The 18,165-nt window shown below is 40.5% G+C and overlaps 1 protein-coding gene across 1 annotated transcript in view; it reads left to right on the forward strand.

The window, feature by feature from the left end:
* Nucleotides 1–18,165, forward strand: part of FAM107B (family with sequence similarity 107 member B) — a gene marked incomplete at its 5' end in the record, with an annotated part of 282,323 nt that overhangs the window by 102,544 nt on the left and 161,614 nt on the right. The window lies entirely within an intron of this gene.

Consider the following 18,165-nt stretch of genomic DNA (forward strand, 5'->3'; position numbering starts at 1 on the left):
CCTCTTTTCAGATGCATGATCTGAAAATGTTTTTCTCCCATTCTGTGGGTTGTACTCTATTTTAATTTCACCTCAGATATATCCAGTTTAATTTTTAACCAACCCAACTGGGCTTGATGCTCCCTCTATTTTTTCCTGATTTTGTCAGGGATCTGTCTCTGGCTAGACCCACCTTTTGGAGGATGGGCTATAACCTCTAAATATTTTTAGAGTAAATAGTAAAAATCATTTGTTAGTAGATTCTCCTATGACTTATGGCACCTTGTTAGCTATCAGTTCAAACCTGTTCCTTTTTGTTTGGATGATTCATTTATTCTCTTTATTTTGCATAGCAATTGGTCCACATTTTTACTATGAACTCCTTAGAACATTTAGAAATAAAGAGAAAAGAAAGTGATTGAATTTTTCCATTTGAGCCTTAAAATCCCTAAGTCCCGAATCAGGGAGGTGGACTTCATTCAATCATCTAACAGTCTTTGATGCTCTACACTAGTGGTTCCCAATGTGGGACATATGACCCACAGGGGGGCAATTTAATTTTTAAGGGGGGCAATTTGAGAATGAGTTATCAATAGTGCATTCTTTGCATTTCTTATGGTTCTAGGGGCCTCATACACAGTATCTATAATAATAAAATAATATGCCAATTAGATCGGACAGCCGAACAACCTTCCGGACAAAGCTGCAGCGGCAGGGGTCAAGGCAGAGGTGGTTAGGGGCAATCAGGCAGGCAGGTGAGCAGTTAGGGTTGATCAGGCAGGCAGGTGAGTGGTTAGGGGCGATCAGGCAGGCAGGCAGGCCCGCGGTTAGGAGCCAGCAGTCCCAGATTGTGAGAAGGATGTCTGACTGCTGGTTTTAACCCTAATCCGGCAGTCAGACATCCCCTGAGGGGTCCTGAATTACAAGAGGGTGAAGACTGGGCTGAGGGACAGTACCCCCCCCCCCCGTGCATGAATTTTGTGCACTGGGCCTCTAGTATAAATATATATTGTGACATATTTATGCATTTCAGTTCTCTAGTATATGTTTTGAAATTTTGATATTTTTTCATATCACTTCATATTATTATTTTTTAAACAATTTCTTAGTTTATTAAATTTCTTAAACAATTTCCTCAGTACTTCAACTGTCCTTTAGTTCTTTTATTTTTCTTTTTTATGGATTCCATGTTCTTTAGAAGCTTTTTTAGACAAAGTTAATGCCTTTTAGGCATCCTCCACGTGAATAGGAGTTCAATTTTTTTGAATAATAAGAATTATATGTCACAGGGGGAGCATCAGGATTTTAGAGATGGTTAGGTGGGGCATGGCCAAAAAAAGGTTGGGAATCACTGCTCTACACATAGGCCACATGGATGTGCTTTTTCCAATCACAGAAAAGTGTCTCCTAACATCTAGAAAATGGGTGTCATAATTGTTGCTTCTCTCAAAAGGCGGGTTACACAGCATGCACAGGGTTCACTTAGAACCTGCTGGGAAGAAAACCTAGTTTTCTGTACAAGCATTTTTTTCTCTCTTTTCCTCTCCAACATTAAAAAAAAAATTATTTTGAATCATCATGCCTGGTTCTCTGCTCACCATCTCTGTTGCTACTGAACTTGAAAATTAACCAGAAATTGTAGACTATGATGCCCAGTAGACTATGAATAGCAACCTTAAAAATATCGAGGCAGCATTTCTGAAAAAAAGACGACTTTAAGACCAAACTTGACATGAAGCCCTGATGTAGGTATGAAAAGTGGGGGCATTTCCTTACTGGTTAATAAAAGCAGAGTTGATTACTACATTTCATTATAACATAAGGACAACATAGAAATAAGTCAAAATGCCATTTTTAAAAGACATTTTTTGTGTGTTTTGTTCAAACTCAAAAAAAAATCCAAACTTTGCTATGAAAAGCTGGTCTTCCAGCTGTGAAGCATAAGAATTCATGGCTTTCTACTACATTTTAAAAAAGATAATAAATTTAATTAAATCAAAGTCTATATGAAAATGAGCAATATTTCAACAGAAGGTTTATTACATCTGGCCAAGGATGAATGCTGAGCAGAAGATAGCCGTTAGATATACATATTCAACCTATGCATATAATATTGTGTATATACATGAATAAACCATGTTATTTCTCTGTTGCTTAAGAATATTTCATTAAGTGCATTTGTTTGTGGGACAAACTGTCATAATTCCTGCATCTAGTTATCAGCATACTCCCTATTTTTCATTTGGAAAGAAGAAATAAGAGGATACTTCTACAATATTTTTTGGAGGAGAGGGGTGGCTGCTTTTGCCAGCAGCAGCAGCAACCCTAGATCTCTAAAAGTTTGTTTTAAAACACTGCTAACATTGTGACAATTGTTTTATTCTATTTTGATTTCTGAGAAGTACATTTACTCCTGCTTAGCTACTCCTTACATTTCTACAACCCTCCATTAATAAGGAACTGCTGCATTGCTGGTCTCAAAAGCCCCCCAGAGTTTTTGTTTGTTTTGCTAGTTCATTACTTTTAAAAACAAACTCATAAAGATAAAATAATGGTGGTTATCAGAGGGAAAAGAGGATGGAGAAGGGCAAAGTAGGTAAAGGCAGGAGATAACAAGACTTCCGGTGGCAAGCATGCACTAGAGTTTACAGATAACAAATTACAATCTTGTACACCTGAAAATTATATAATTTCATTAACCAATGTTATCTCAATAAATTGAATTTTAAAAAATAAAATAAATTTTCAAAAAGTAAGAAAAGCTACCAGAGGGACAAGTCCACAATTGGCTAGTGTTGCAGAAAGTCACCACTATGACATCACACAATTCCCTCTTCCCTCACCCTTTTTGTTAGGAAAAAAAACAAAACCCTTGCCTGGGGTCAGTCATACTTTCTGTCGGGTCTCTCTTCCTGATGTGTAACACAAGCTGATGGACTGGATGACCTTTGCATTCTTTTTTGTTCCCACATTCCATGATTCTGTGAGAGACAGGAAAACAGAATTGGAGCTGTTGTTATCATTAAAAATGGCAAAAATTTAAATAAATAGATAAAATAAGTTAAATAAATAAATAAATAAATAAATAAATGGAGGGCTTGACCTGGCACCAATTTTTGTTGTTGTTAATCCTCACCTGAGGATATTTTTCCCATTTAATTTTAGAGAGAGTGGGAGGGAGGGAGAGAAATATCATGTGAGAGAGACATGTCAAGTGGTTGCCTTCCACACAGGCCAGACCTGGGCCTGGGATGACCTGCAACCCAGGTACTGAGAATCGAACCCGTGACCCTTCAGTGCATGGCTGATGCTCTAACCATTGAGAAACACGGGCCAGGGCTGGCACTACTATTTTTAAAAATAATTTTGTTAGAATTTTGCCATATTGTCAGGGAACAGGTTAAATTAGGACATTAAAGAATGCTTTCACAGAAGTGGCTTAAAATCAGATGAACTCGAGACTTACTTCCATAAGAAATCCGCAGTAGAGAAGAATTTTCCAAGGAAAACATGACTGGGTTTCATCTCTGGTTCTAGTCTGGCATCAACATGAGGCACTTGCTAGGGCATGCAGGGGCCCTGTCAGGGGTGAGGTAGGATGCGAGAGCGTGCGCGCTTGTAGGTGAATGCGCTTGCCCCACTCCGCAGTCACTGTCCTGGCGATTCCCTGTAATTCCAAAGAAGGCTTGTAGTGAGCACCAGTAAACTTTTGCGCTCACCCTCTGGCATTCTCCCCGCTCCTGCTTATAGCATCCAAGTGACCAGCTGGGCCTGCAGTTCCTTCAGAGCTGGTGAGATTTCATATAACATTGTCTGTCAGAGCTGCCAGTGGATAGTCGAGGTTAGTCTGATTCAACATCTGGGAAGGAGGGTGTCAATGTTGTTTCTGGCAGGGAAGGGATGCCCTTGGAACAGATAGATTATGCATCATGGGTCCAGCTCAGGCTACAGAGATAAGCCCAGGTTGGATTTTTTAGCTTCCACACTCCTCCGCCCCCTCCCCCGTGCCACCACCATTTTTATTGTTGTTTCAGAATCAGGACATCCATCTTTTAATTGGATCTCGTCTGATCTCAGCACTAATTACTCTCTCTTCATTAAATTCTCTGCAAACACTGAAAGGCCTCCAAGGCTTCCATATGAAAGTAAGCCATCCACTCCATTTTTCTTGAGTTTTGAAAGTTAGAAATTGTGGAGCCACGTGCTCTCTCATCCCTCAAGGTGCCCCAGAGGATGCTAGGTTTAATGGCTTTTTTAGTGCAACAGGGCTTCCCTCCAGCTTCATAAATTGCCCAAAGAAATGACTCACCTTCAAAGAATAGTCTTCCCACTGGGGATTATTTCTTGACTCTGTTGATTTTCTTCTGGATTTTGCTTGACCTCATCTTGTCAGCTATTCTCCCTGCATCACAATTGTCATTACAGCCTTTTTTTAAAGGACTCTTAATTGTCCTCCCCACTTAGAGGCTGTACACACACCAATCCAGTCTACACACTGTTTCCAGACCCATTTTCCCACTGGGCAATCTTTACGCTCCACTGAGGGCTTCCCACAGCCTTGCAAATTGAGTAAAAAGCCTTACCATGGCACTCAAATACTGTACTGTGCATTTAACCGATTCCCCCTCCCCTACAAATGCCCTGTGTATGGCTAGAACTTGTGTCTTATTGTTCTCATCATGCACCATACTTTCCCTTCCTTTCCTCATACTGTTTCCTTAGTCTGTAACGTATCTCTACCTGCTCACAGTATGCCCAGTTTCCATACTCCAACTTAAACCTGTTTCTGTCAGCAAGGTTTTCCTAGTCCCCCAAAGAAATATGGTTCTATCCTTCTCAGAATCTCCATAGTGTGCTACTGCCAGTTTTATAGTGATCACACCTACTTTGTATTATAAATTGTGTTTCTGTCTTAGCCTCAAAGGTAGGGCAATGTTTTCTAATTTGTAGTTCCCTGAAACATGGCACACTACTTTGTAAACAGTAAGCATAAACAAGTCAGCAGGGATATGGTGAAATGAACACCATGCTAAAAATCAGATAGATGTGAAGTTGAGTATTAGCCATATGATCTTGGTCCAATCACATAACCTTTTTGAGCCCGAGCATGCCCAAGAGTAAAATAAGTATGGCAGTATTATCCTCAAAGGGCTGCTACGTAGCTCATGTGAGATAATATATGTGAAATATCTTTATAAAGTACAATGCACATATAGGTGTAAGTGGTAAATATTTTGTGAATTAAATTTAGAAGTTTGCAAATACTTTCCAAAAATCTCCAAGACACAGGTATTCAAATAACCCTCTAAGTTTTGCATTAGCTTTACCCACACTTAGTGTAACCTCTTTCTGCTTTTACTCAAATAACTCTTTTAATTGGGCCTTTGATTACTAAATTAAAGACACAGGGAACTGCCCCCAGTAGATTTCTGCCTCTGTCTGAGCAAATCAGCCATGATTTAACTTAGCCAAAGAGCACGACCACATGACTGATTTGTTTTCATGGATTTTTAAATTACTGTGGACATTATTCTTAATCTTAGTATTTGTGTTTCAAGACCAGAAGTTGAATTAGGGTTGGGCCAGTGTGTGGCAAGTGGTCCCATAACAATAAAGGTGCCAAATTATATAGAAGCAGTCTAAAGAGGGACGCATAGAGATGGATGTCACAAACTAGTTAGAGGGGGAGACAACAGCTGCTTTCACTGAAGTCCATGGGCAACCCATTTTGTAGAGGGATAAAATAGCTTTCAAAGTCACCCTTACATTTTCCCTAGAAGTGAAGGCATTTGAAAGTGACTATTTTTAGTTGCCCCTTCCAAGTTCCTCTGTGATTACTCTGAGAGGGAGAAAAACAGATTCTGAAACACAGTACTTCATAAATTATTGACACCCAAATTTGAATTTGGCCTATGATTAATTCCTGGGAAGGCATGACCAACTTTTCAATTCCATAAACACAAAACTCTGCATTATTTCAAAAGCCCATGGTACATGCCCTGGAAATGATTCTAGATTCTAGGCTATGGTAAATCTGAAGGAACAGCCCACTGCCATTTCTGGGACCCAGTTGGGTTTGGAGAAGTCAGGGTTTGGGCACTAAGATGAGGTGGAAAGGAGTAAAGAAGAGTTAGCCACAGCAGATGAAGGAGCAGAGGAACTAAGTCAGCCTTTTCCAGCTCCTTTAAGGAGCTGAGATATATCCTTTCCATCCACAGTTTCGCTAGAGGCCCAAGAATAGCATTGGCTCCCATCCCAAGCTTTGGGCTGAATATCATGCATTTCAGTGACTTTTTTTCTTTCTTTCTGCACCACCAATTTATCAGCTGTCACTCGAATAAAATTGTTGGGCATAATTGAATAGTGGGGCCTGGGGACACACTTGATTCAGACAGGAGTAAATAGGACAGAGAGGAGCAGACTGTGACAGTCTTCAGAGACACTAAAGAAACAAATCACTGGGACCAGTCACAGTGCCTCTGGTCATAGCCAGCAGGTTTTATGGGTTGGGTCCTCAGATCCTACCCTTCTCTTTGAAGTCTACTGATGAGCTGGCAAGTGCAATCCACATTGAGAACAGCAGCTGAATCCAGGTTGGACACCTTACTGAGGTTTGTTAGCAGGGCAGGGGGACCACTGGATATTTTGTTATGGTAAACACAGAAGAACAGACACAGACTGATTGGTAGTTAGAATTCCACTTGAGGAAAGGCATCAGCTGTCTGTCATGAAGTTAGTTGATCATGGCTGGGTTGAGTTGTTAGACTTCTTCAAAACAACAGAGGGCAGTGGTGAAGGCTGATTGCATCATCATGACTTCTGTATGTCTCTTCATAGCCCTGTGTGCTACATGATCTCTCCATGTTGTATCTGTCTCTAAGATCTATAATTCTATGAACTACTTCTATTTGTATTACTCATAAAAGTTATGGGCCACATATTTTATTCTCACTTGGCACACAAAGGACCGGAGAGGTTAATTGAATCACCTAGGCCGGTGCAGGAAGACAACATGAAACCAGACTTGGGCTCAGGGACCCTTTGCCTCACCTTCTTTTGTTGATCAGTTGCATACTGCAAAGGTAGGGTGAAAATTTATTATCAAAATGGACACTTTTGAGAGTCAAAAGAGATACAATTAAGGATCATTTGGAACATCAGGCATAAACCATGATGTGTGGGTATTTTAGGTGTAGGGAGAAAGTAAGTAAGGTACGTGTTTTTTTTATAAGGGTATCAACAGGTTTAAAACTTGAATTCTTCAAAATATATGGGGTACTTTAAATTTACAAGCATTTGTATTACTTGCCTCTCATAAAAACCTGCCTGTGTAGGTAGGTTGGCTGCCCTTGTATCCAAAGAAAGTACATGGTGAAGCTGCCTACCCTGCCCCAGTGTGACTAATCACAAGTAGAACAGCCTTAAATTTCAAATGTGCCCCTTAACATTCCTGCCATCAACACTTTAATCTCTAGTACCTCTCCAAAGCAATAATTATTTTATAGTTCAAAGGGAGCCAGAACCTCCACAGCAGCAAGTCTTCAGTGTGCCCCTGGGCTACATCGTGATTGTCTAGCTAGCCCCTGCCCTTCTTTCTAGTCCTTCTTTCTAATCTAATCTGAGCAAATTGTTAGCTGAGGGCTGATTCTACCACACAGAGTTAAAAGGATATTCCTGTGAAGTTGGTTCCCTTGCCAATTTCTCACCATATGACTATAATAACAGAGAGTAAGCCAAAATTGTAGGATAGCCCTTTGCCTCCAAACCTATTATTGCCTCATTCACCAAGCACCCTCTGGTCTTGGCTGTGAATTGTCTATTCCTGGGAGAGACACTGCAGCAGAGTAGTTAAGAACTATGGGCCTTGAATATAAACTTGGGTTTGAATTGGATGTAGACTTTGGTCAGTAAACGCTAACTACTACTACTACTACTACCACTACTACTACTACTACTAGCTGTTTAATGGTTTATGCCGCAGTTTCTGGCAAAATGAGGAAAACCATGCCTATTTTATAGGGGTTTTCATGGAGAATAAATTCAGTTTTGTAAGTGAAGCTTTCAGCTCCCTGCCTGGCCCATTGTGAGCCTTTGTTATACTGTTGATGCTTTTCATCCCAAAGCAGCAGACTCACTCAGTGGGCAAGCAAGGGAGCTTTGCCCAAAGTGTAATCTGCAGAATGCACATCTGTTACTGGATCACGTCTCAAACTTTCTCCACTTGCTTTTTTCTTTTAAAGACTTGGACTCTGGAGGACTAAATTCTGAGAGTACTCGTTTTCCCCTTGCCCATAGCTATTGAAATCATATTTTGTGAACCCAAAATTAACATAGTCTGACCATAGCAAAGAATGTTGTAACTGATACTGTCTTATAAATTCCAGAAAGTGTGGTTCCCTCACCCATTATGCCTTTCACATAGTTGACCCTCATAAATGTCCTGGCCCTCAAGAGCACCTAGAGGAGGAAACCAATCATTAGAATGTGAGGAGTCCATAAATGGAATAAATGAATGAATCAGTTAGACACTACTATCACTGGCATATATGTATATATACACACACACAAACATACATATATATTTAAATAATTTTTACATCCTGTTCTCTGTGATATATTTGCTATTTGTTCTGTCAATCAAAGTCTTAACAGGAAACAGATGGCCCTCAAATTGGAATAATTCCAGGACAGCTTAATAAAGCCACTGTTTACAAAAGTGTGGGTGAGATGGAGAGGAACCACAAGGGATATTCATAACAGTAAAAGAGCTGTTACCACTCTGAGGCCCAAAAGAATGAGGGTGGGAGGAAGCTGCAACAGGAACCTGGAAAATAGAACATTTCCTAAGAAGACTGCCTTGACAGGAGAGTGGGATAAGTGCCTTGACCTCACCCTGCTCCCTCCCTCAGATCTGCTCATTATTACCATTGACTGAACCCAGTGGGAAGCCAGAGGGCACAAGAACCCATGATGTATTCATCAATGGGTGGGTTGGGAAGAAAGATGGAGTGCGTGGAAGGTATTAGGGCCACAGCTATCTCTGAGATGCAAGGTATATTTTTGAAGAGAAAATTAAAATGGAAAAACATTATCAGAGGTTGTGTTTCTTGAACCTGTTCCCTACCTAGAATACGGCCATTTCCCCTTTCCTGGCACAGGGTGTTATCCCCCTAGACGTCTTCCTTCTACTTTCCTTTCCTCACCTGCAGACACCTGAGCACCTTCCTCTTCACTCTCCCCTTGCACTCCTCACATTCTAATGATTGGTTTCCTCCTCTAGGTGTTCTTGAGGGCCAGGACTATGTTTGGTTCTTCCTGTCTTTCCCACACACAGCGTAGCAGCAGGTAGGCACACGGTAGGTGCTCAGACGCTGTTTGCTGAATGAATAAATTTCCCACAAAAAGAAAGCAGGCTTGCCATTCCATTTGGTTTTCTAGATTACAGCCCAGAATCAACCTCCTCCCCTCTAAGCACTTTTCTTCTCCCTTAGAGGTGTAGGCAAGAGAAGGCCCACAGAAAGAGGTGAGCAAGTACTGGTGAGCCTGCACATCTGGAGCATGTCAACAGTCGCTGTGGGAAGCAGCGACCAGCAGGAAGGTGGGTGGAGGGTGCTCAGACCATGGAGCGATGCCTGAAGAAAGCAACTCTGTTATTAGAACTTTGGATACTGCTTAAGTTAACACTCAGATTTTCAGTGGCTCCCCTTCTCCTTCTGGAAGCTCTGACAAAAAGATTCTGAAGAACAGCATGTATCCTAATAGGAAGGGCAGAGGCATTGGAGAGGCTGAGCAACTGAAAAAACTCTTCACCAGACTTTTTCTTTATTGTTGCTCAGTTTACTTTTAGCACACTGTGTGTGTTTGTATGTGTGTTTGTACATGCATGTGTGTGTATGTGCTTTTATGTGCATGTTTGTTTCAGTGTATGTGTGTGTGCTTATGTGTGTGTCTTTTGTGTATATGTTTACGTGTTTGTATGGTATATGTGTTTGAGTATATGTGTGTGTGTTTGTGCATGTGGTTATGTTTGTGTAATGTGTGTGTTTGTGTATGTGTGTTTGTGTGTTTGTGTGTATGTGTTTGTCTATGTGTGTGTTATGTATGTGTTTGTGTGTATATTAGGTTAGCCCACAAACCATAAATATTTGCTGAGTGATCACTGTGTGCAAGGTGACAGGATTCTATTCATTGTGTTGATTTTGTATTGAATAGGTTCTGTTAAAGTAAAAAGATAAATACTGAGCTTTATATTTATCTTTTTCTGAATAATAAGAATTTGTCTGTTTTTTAAAAGAGCTCAGGGTGCTTTTTCTGCTCCCTCCCTTATTTGATCTGAAAGCATGGCCATGGCATTGCAAAGGACTGCTGTTCTCTCCGTTTTCTTAAGGAGAAAATAAAGCCCAGGCAATATGAACTGGTCAGGTTCCCATTATTATATGGGATGGAAGATGGTTCTTCTGACTCTCATTTTTCATTAGATGTCATTACCCTTCTAAAATGATGTTAACAAGGATTAGTGGAAGGACATTATTTTTTTAAATTGTTTTATTTGTAACACAATTTGAAATATGAAAGCTGTATATTGGCCCAGGGAAATCTTGGGTCCTCTTTAGCAGGCTTTCCGGATTTTTTTTTTCTTTTTTTAGCATAAAGCTTCTCTGAGGAAAACTTCCCAAAAGCCATGAGTTCCAGGACACTACTTTAATTAAGAGCCAGCACAATTACATTTAAAAATTGCTTTAAGAGCTATGCTTGGTCAGGACCCTGCATATTGGTGGAACCGGGGAGAGGGCAGGATAGCATTGAGCAGCCCCAGTTTAGCATTTTTTCCCCAGATAGACAATATTTTAAGTTCATTTGGGAAATTAATAAACAGTACTCTATGTTAACTCAAACTTCAAAAAAAGAGGTTGAATTTTGGAACTTTAGTCTAAACTTTCTTACTGTAGCCTAGCTTTGGCTAGAACTAGAAAAAATTAGGTTTACAAAAAAAAAAAAAAAATCCACCATCAAATTTTCACTTATTCTGAAAAGCCCTACAGGAAACCAAAAGAATTGTTGAGTATTACTGTCTAGGGGTATAACTTCTGTTCATCAACATAATTCCAGATTTCACAAGTGTCATGGCTTAGATAGAATACATTCTGAAAGTGAGATTGATCTGGATATGGAAACCAGACCCTAGAAGTTATCTCTAGGATTCTTATAAAAGCTCTAAGAAAGTCTTCATAATGGTGCAGTTTGGGTCTCCAACAGCACCTTTTGTCCTTCCCTGCTTTTTGATTCCTAATAGGAGACTCCCTACTTTCTGATCCTTCTTCCTGAACTCTGAGGGATGGAGGGGAGCAAATTGAAAAGTATTCCTTTAATGTCTAGTGAGCAAAGGGTCTGGCCTTGCATGTCTTTATAGCTGTGTGCCTACAATTCCTCAAATTCCTCATGTGGAAAATGAGAGTGTAAGATAATAAATTATTCTGTTATATTCGTCTCTGTCCCCAGTTCCTGACACGAGATTCCTATAACCCCAGTAAATAGGGGTGCTGGGAGAATCTTGGTTCTAATATTTAGTTCTGACCCCTAACATAGACCTCTTAAATCTTTGTAATTTTGTCAGCGATAGGAACATCTGCCACAGGACCCCTAAATCCCTTGGAATTTCCTGGTTGATAGGAGTGTCTTTTGTTCTAATGGGACAATTCTGGGTGGGCTCCTGGATTGGGTCACCCAAGCCATGATTAGAAGGACCAAGCTATGATTACAAAAACCAAACCATGATTAGAAAGACCAAGTCATTGAAGCTTGGAAATTTCAGACCTTTGCCCTATTCACCAGAGAAGGAAGAGAGGCTGGAAATGGAGTTAATAATTGATTGTGCTCACGTGAGGAAGCCTCCATAAAAATCCCAAAAGTATGGGTTTTGGAAAGCTTCTGAGTTGGTGAACAAATCTACATACCCCAAATCCAAGGGGATGGAAATTCCTGTGTCTGGGACCCTTCCAGACCTCTCCCTATGCGCCTTTTAATCTGGCTGTTCATGTGTATACTTTAAAATATCTTTTGCAATAAATTGGCAATAGAAATTGAACTGTTTTCCTGGATCTTGGAAGACACTAGCAAAATATCTAAACTGAGGAGGTGGCCATGGGAACCTCCAATGTGTAACAAGTTGGACAGAAGTTATATGTAACCTGGGGACCTACTACTTGTAATTAGCATCTGAAGTGGGGGCATTCTTGTGGAACTGAGCCCTTAACCTGTGGGGTCATTGTTAACTTCAGTTAGTGTCAGAACTGAATTGAATTGGACACCTGCAAAATGTTGGACAATTGTTCTATGTAGGATAACCGCCCCCCCCCCCCGCCCCACATCTGGTTTTCTAAGTGTGAATGGAGGAAAACAGTGTATTTTTTCTAGAAAGGGGATACCTGCTCTGCCCACCATGTAGAGTTATTGAAGGAATCAAATAAATCATGTTTTGGGCAAATAGATAGATATGAAATATCACTAGTTTTGTGAATCAACATGAAGACAAAATTAAAACTAGTGCCCAAATTTCCAACAAAAACTCTTATTCTGTGGTTCACAGTGTATGTATGAAATCCTTTTAGCACATTCTCTCTCAAACTTGCATTGCCTTCCAGGGTTATTTGGCCGTGTGCCCTGCCGAGCTTGAAGCATCATGTGCTATACATGCAGAGCTTTCTGGAGGTTTAGTTTTAGGCAAAAAAAAAAAAAAAAAAAAAAAAAAAAGATTTTTTGGGAAAAAATTTCTTTAAAACAAATATTCATTCACCACATGTTTATAGAGTGCCTATGGAGTATAAGCTATAAGTAGCTGAAGAGCTATGATTCTCTCTCATCACTCATTCAAGATCTGTAACACAAATCTATATCTATATGCAAGTTGTCCCCTTGGGAGTTCGACTAGGAGACTGGGAGTTGATTGCTCGCTATGACATGCGCTGACCACCAGGGGGTGGTGCAGAACAAAGGAAGGCCCTGGCCAGCAGTCGGAAGGCCCTGATCGGCCCTGATGGGCCCTGATGCGGTCAGGGTTAGGGACCCTACTCGTACACGAATTTCGTGCCCCGGACCTCTAGTATAGGATATATAATTATCCTCAGTTAATCAGTCTTAGTCTGTTCAGGCTGCTATAACAAACTACCACAGACTGAGTGGCTTAAACAACAACCATTTATTTCTTACAATATAAAGATTAAGATGTCCAAGATCAAGGTACTGGCAGATTTGGTGTCTGGTGAGAGCTTACTTCCAGGTTCATAGACTGCCATCTTCCACCTGTGTCCTCACATGGTAGAAGGGTGAGGGAGCTCTGTGGGGCCTCTTTTATAAGGCTGCTAATCCCTTTCATGAGGGCTCCACCCCCATGACCTAATCACACCAAAGGCTGTACTTCCCAATACCATCACCTTGGAGATTAGGATTTCAACATATGAATTTTGGAGAGACACAAACATTCAGACTATAGCAATCAGTATGGGCAACCAGTCTTACAGCTTCCATTCCTCATTAGTATGAGAGTTTATTTTAATTTGAGTATTTTCACAATCATTATGTAACTCTAAACTCAGGACCAGCATGTTGAATTACAGCCCTAAAGACTGTATCAAACTTTCCTACGTACTTGGTTCTGAAATTTCCATGTGATAAGTGTTGTTTTGTTCTGTGGTATTTTTGGCCTGGGGCCCTATAAACCTCATTTCTGTCTTTGAAATGGCCTTCCCTAGCTCTGAGGAACAATCACTCATTCCTTTGTAAAACTATATGATTTATGCTCTTCCTTACCTAGAGTTCTCTTCAGTTAATCTTTTCACTAAATATAGCTTTTAATAGCTAGCTGTCCTTCCACTTAAGGTTAAATTTTCTATAAATAACACCAGCAGGAAGCAAATATAAAAGAAGGCAGCATGGTATGGCTCTGACCCAGGCAGATGGTCTGAGTCTTGCCCCATTTAAAAGCATGCACAGTTAGATAGTCTCACCCCTCAAGGGTCCCTTCTGTAAAATAGGGTCACAAATATCAACAATGAATTCCTCTGACCATGTTTCTCAATCTTTCCCACAGGAGTACCCCCTGTCAGGGACCCCATGTCTAGACTTCCTTGACACCTCATGGTTATGCTAAACATTTATATCTGTTCTACATGCAATGTACTCCCGTTTGTTCTAATATACAAATCATGTTTTTCCTCCATATCTTTGAGTGAAATTGATGCTCCAGAGAGAGAGTCCTTGCATACCTCTAGCATATGACAGCATACTTCTAGGAGCTACCTACCCTTTATAAGTGTGATTGTTAAAATGATACTCAGGACTGAAAATATTCAGCAGGTGTGCATCAGTAAGAACATATTGGCTGTTAAAATATTAAAACACCTTTTTATGAATTGGTAAATAACTGGTACTCAAGCCCTTGAGTGGTGTCCCTGTCCCACATTACTCCTCTCTTCAGACCCTTGAACTAAAGGGTTAAGACCTATACTCCAGGGACCTCCAGGTTGCTTCCTATTCTGAGTACCTTGTGGCCTATACCATTCAAGCTGTTAAATATTTTGAAAATCATCCCATGTTACATGTAACATATATGAAGCTCCTGTCATATGTTATGCACTAAATAAACAGCAGGCATTTTCATTCTCATGGTTTTGGAGAATTCAGTCTACTTGGGAGTATATAATTTGAATAGCACAGGAGCCAGCATTCCTTCCTCCCCCACTTTGGTACATAGCCTTCCTTCCTTTAGGGAACTGCAGGCTCTGAGGTTTCCAATTAGAACACCCTCCCTCCAGTGGCCCTTGAAATAGGCAGTGATACAGGTCTAGAAAATTATAGTTCCCATTCCCTCATAGACATGTGCCTGTGACTCAAGATGTGACACAAGATGGACCAATTAGAATCTTCCCTTAGAACTCTGGATATGAATGCAGGGACTGAGTCACTCCTTGCTCCCCTTGGAAAGGATTTCTCTGTGTACTGGGATTCAGAGACACTTCTCTGAAGTCCAAATGAGCTTAAAGGATGTGGTCCCAGATGTGGCCTTGACCATATGATGAAGGAGCAGCCTGAGAAGAGATAAACTGACAGAAACAGACAAATGGAAATATCGTGAAAATAGAGGCATGGATGATACTGCCAGAATACTAAACCCAATATCCATCCTTGACAACAGTGCTTCTCAAGTTTGGGTGGGTATCAGCACCACTGGCAGAGCTAACAAGGAATCCAGAGGCCCAGGCTTGCTGAAGATGGAAAGGGCCGGGCCGTGTTTCTGCTACATCCTCCTGGTGATTTGGATACACACCCAAGTTCAAGAACTGCAGCTTTACAAGCATGAGGTCTAATACATCTCCTCCTTTGCTGTAGTTACTTGGGTTTCCTATAAGCAGAGATGAAGAAAAGCACTTAGCACTCTATGGTACCATAGGCAGTGAATGAAGCAAATCTCCACTCAAGGCCCCTGTCCCCCCAATCTTGGGTAGTTTAGTGAATTGGAGTTTTTGCTCCTGAGGAATATATCCTCTCAATGCTGGCCAGAGTGAGGTGCTGAAGTGGTTAAGGCAGGAGTGACACCTTCCATCTCCTTGGGCTCCCCTGCATCTACAATTACCTGAGGGGCTTTCCCTGCCTTGCCTTACCCTCTGAAACTCCAATGAAGTCTGTGGTCTAAATGTTCCCCTTGCTCCTGATCATCCTGGTGTCTTTCCTCTGTAGCCCTGCAAAGGGTGCCATGCTTCCTTCTCTAGGACCTGTGAGTGTAACAAACTTTATTTTTTCCTAAACCTCTTTTCTGTCTCCTCTTGGGGCTACACCTCACTGACCATTTCATAAAGTATACAAATCACATGGCCTCTCATTAAAACACCTTGAGATTAGTCCTCAGAAACAGATGAAAAGACCAATTGTTTGCCAACTTTCAGTAACAACTCTTCAGTGCATCATTCCTGTCACATTCCATTTAATTAGGTTGTGAAGTACACGATGGTGAGTGAACTTCAGAAGCCAATAATCAACACCCCCCCCCCCCGAAGCTCCTCAGAACTGAAGTATCAGCTGGAGCCCTTTCTGTTAGAAGTGACAAAACCCGATAGAATCTATTGCATTTAAAAATAAATCAATGTAGTTGAAAAATAAAAAGGAATGTAATCTCTAGTTTAGGCTGAAAAGTCCAGGGTTAACTTGCTTCAGGCATGGCTGGATTGGGGGCTCAAATAATATCTTGGGGACTCTGTATCAGTCCATCTCTTGGCTCTGCCTTCCTTTGTGTGGACTTGTCTCAGCTGCAAGTGACAGCAGCAGCTTCAATTTTCACAGTTATCTCAGGTTTCAGGATCAGTGGGTGAGACTAGGGGTTCTATTCCTAGAAGTCCAGAGAATATCTCTCACCAGCTCTGACTGGGTCCCATGACCACTGTGAACCAATTATAGGGAAATAAAGTGGACTGATGGGCACCACCCTGGGTCACATGACTATTCTAAACCAATTTCAGGGAAAATAACAGTGGATTGATAAACATTGCTCTGGGTCACATGATCACCCTCCACCAATCACAGGGAAATGCACTGGACTGATGGGCTTAGTCCTCAGTCACTGACCATTCTTGGCAATGGACAGGGGTCTGTACAGGGCCTGGAACTGGTTTTATAAGAATCACAATTCATTAAGAGTGGGAAAGGATGACTTTAAAGAGGGAATCAGTACACACTTAGTAGACAGAATGAGTGAATGCCAGGCAGCAAAATCAACAGATGGCTACTACAGTTGGATTGTTGTCATTTTATTATAGCTTCTCTGGGAAAAAGCCAGTGAGAAAAAATTCAGCAAATCACAAACTTGCACAGAAGAGAAAAAACACAAGAATCTAAGGCGCTCAGCCTTTTTTCACTAACTACTACATAGTTTATACTATTGAAGACAGATGCTTACTTATCAGCCAAAAGTATTCCAAATATCCTTCCATCTGAAGATCATTCCAGGGCTTTGCAATTTTTACTAGTATATGAGAGAATTGGGGGAAGGGCAATTTAAAATGAAGTAATAAATATGTTTGGAGGAAAGCTAAGGGCCTAAGTTATTTCACTATTCTGGAATTCAGAGCAATAAAAAAGTAAACAGTCTTATTGGCTCAAAGGAGAATCCTTTCATGTATGAAACAACTTTATTTGGGCTATTTTGGCATCTCAAGAGACTTTCTCTGTGGGTGTATTATAAAATAGCTCCTCATGTTCTTATTATATACTGTCTTTTTGGGCCATGTGAAACAAGAAATTATTTGCTATATTTAGTTGCTGTGTGGTGGGGCTTTAAAAAATCATTTATTTGTCTTTTGGTATAGTATTAATTCAGATCCTTTTCACAAACGTAATTTTGAAAGAAGTTTTTATTAAAATTTATTATAACATATAACTTTGAGATAATTGAACTGAAGGCTTCTTTACCCAAATTGCCCGTAACAGTGCTACTTCATGGATTTTAAAAGCAGGACAAATTTTTGGAACTGGACCCTGATGCTGAACATTTGAAGATGATCTTTGATCTCCAGAAATATTTGTTCCCAAATAGTTGAAATCAATTCCCTTATGAGTTGATACTGATGGTGATTTAAGGAAACTAACCTCTATGAATTGAAAATGACTTTTTCTTTTCAAATCTTACCAATCTCGAGAGGCTAGTGGATTCTCATTACCAACAATAAGATATTGCCAAGGAACTGAAAATTTAGAACAAATCAGGGAGTGCTCCTCTGATGGATAATACCAGTATTTGAGTTCCATTGCTCCACTCTGGTTACAGAGTAGCTTCAGGTGTCATTAATGGGACTCATACCCATATGGTTTATTATGGCCCAGAGTATCTCTGATCAGACTAACTTCACAGGTGGAACAAAGTATGCACAGAAAGTGTGCCTGCCTAGGATGGAAGCTGAGTAGGTGATTACCTGCAGTATGTAATTCAAAGGCTTTTGGAAGGGATCATGCCTAAAGATTAAGGACCCACAGAAATAGCCCCATAACAGGCACTCAACAAATATTTAATCAAGGAAAAAAATAAATGAAGAAATCAGCATAAAACCATCTTGTAGATAAAATTTAAAAAGCATCATGTAAACTTTCCTCTTAATTTACCTCCCTTACTCCTAGCTGTGCCTATTCATATATTAACTCTAT

The sequence above is a fragment of the Plecotus auritus genome (assembly GCF_963455305.1).
Source record: "Plecotus auritus genome assembly, chromosome: 1".
Classification (NCBI taxonomy): domain Eukaryota; kingdom Metazoa; phylum Chordata; class Mammalia; order Chiroptera; family Vespertilionidae; genus Plecotus; species Plecotus auritus.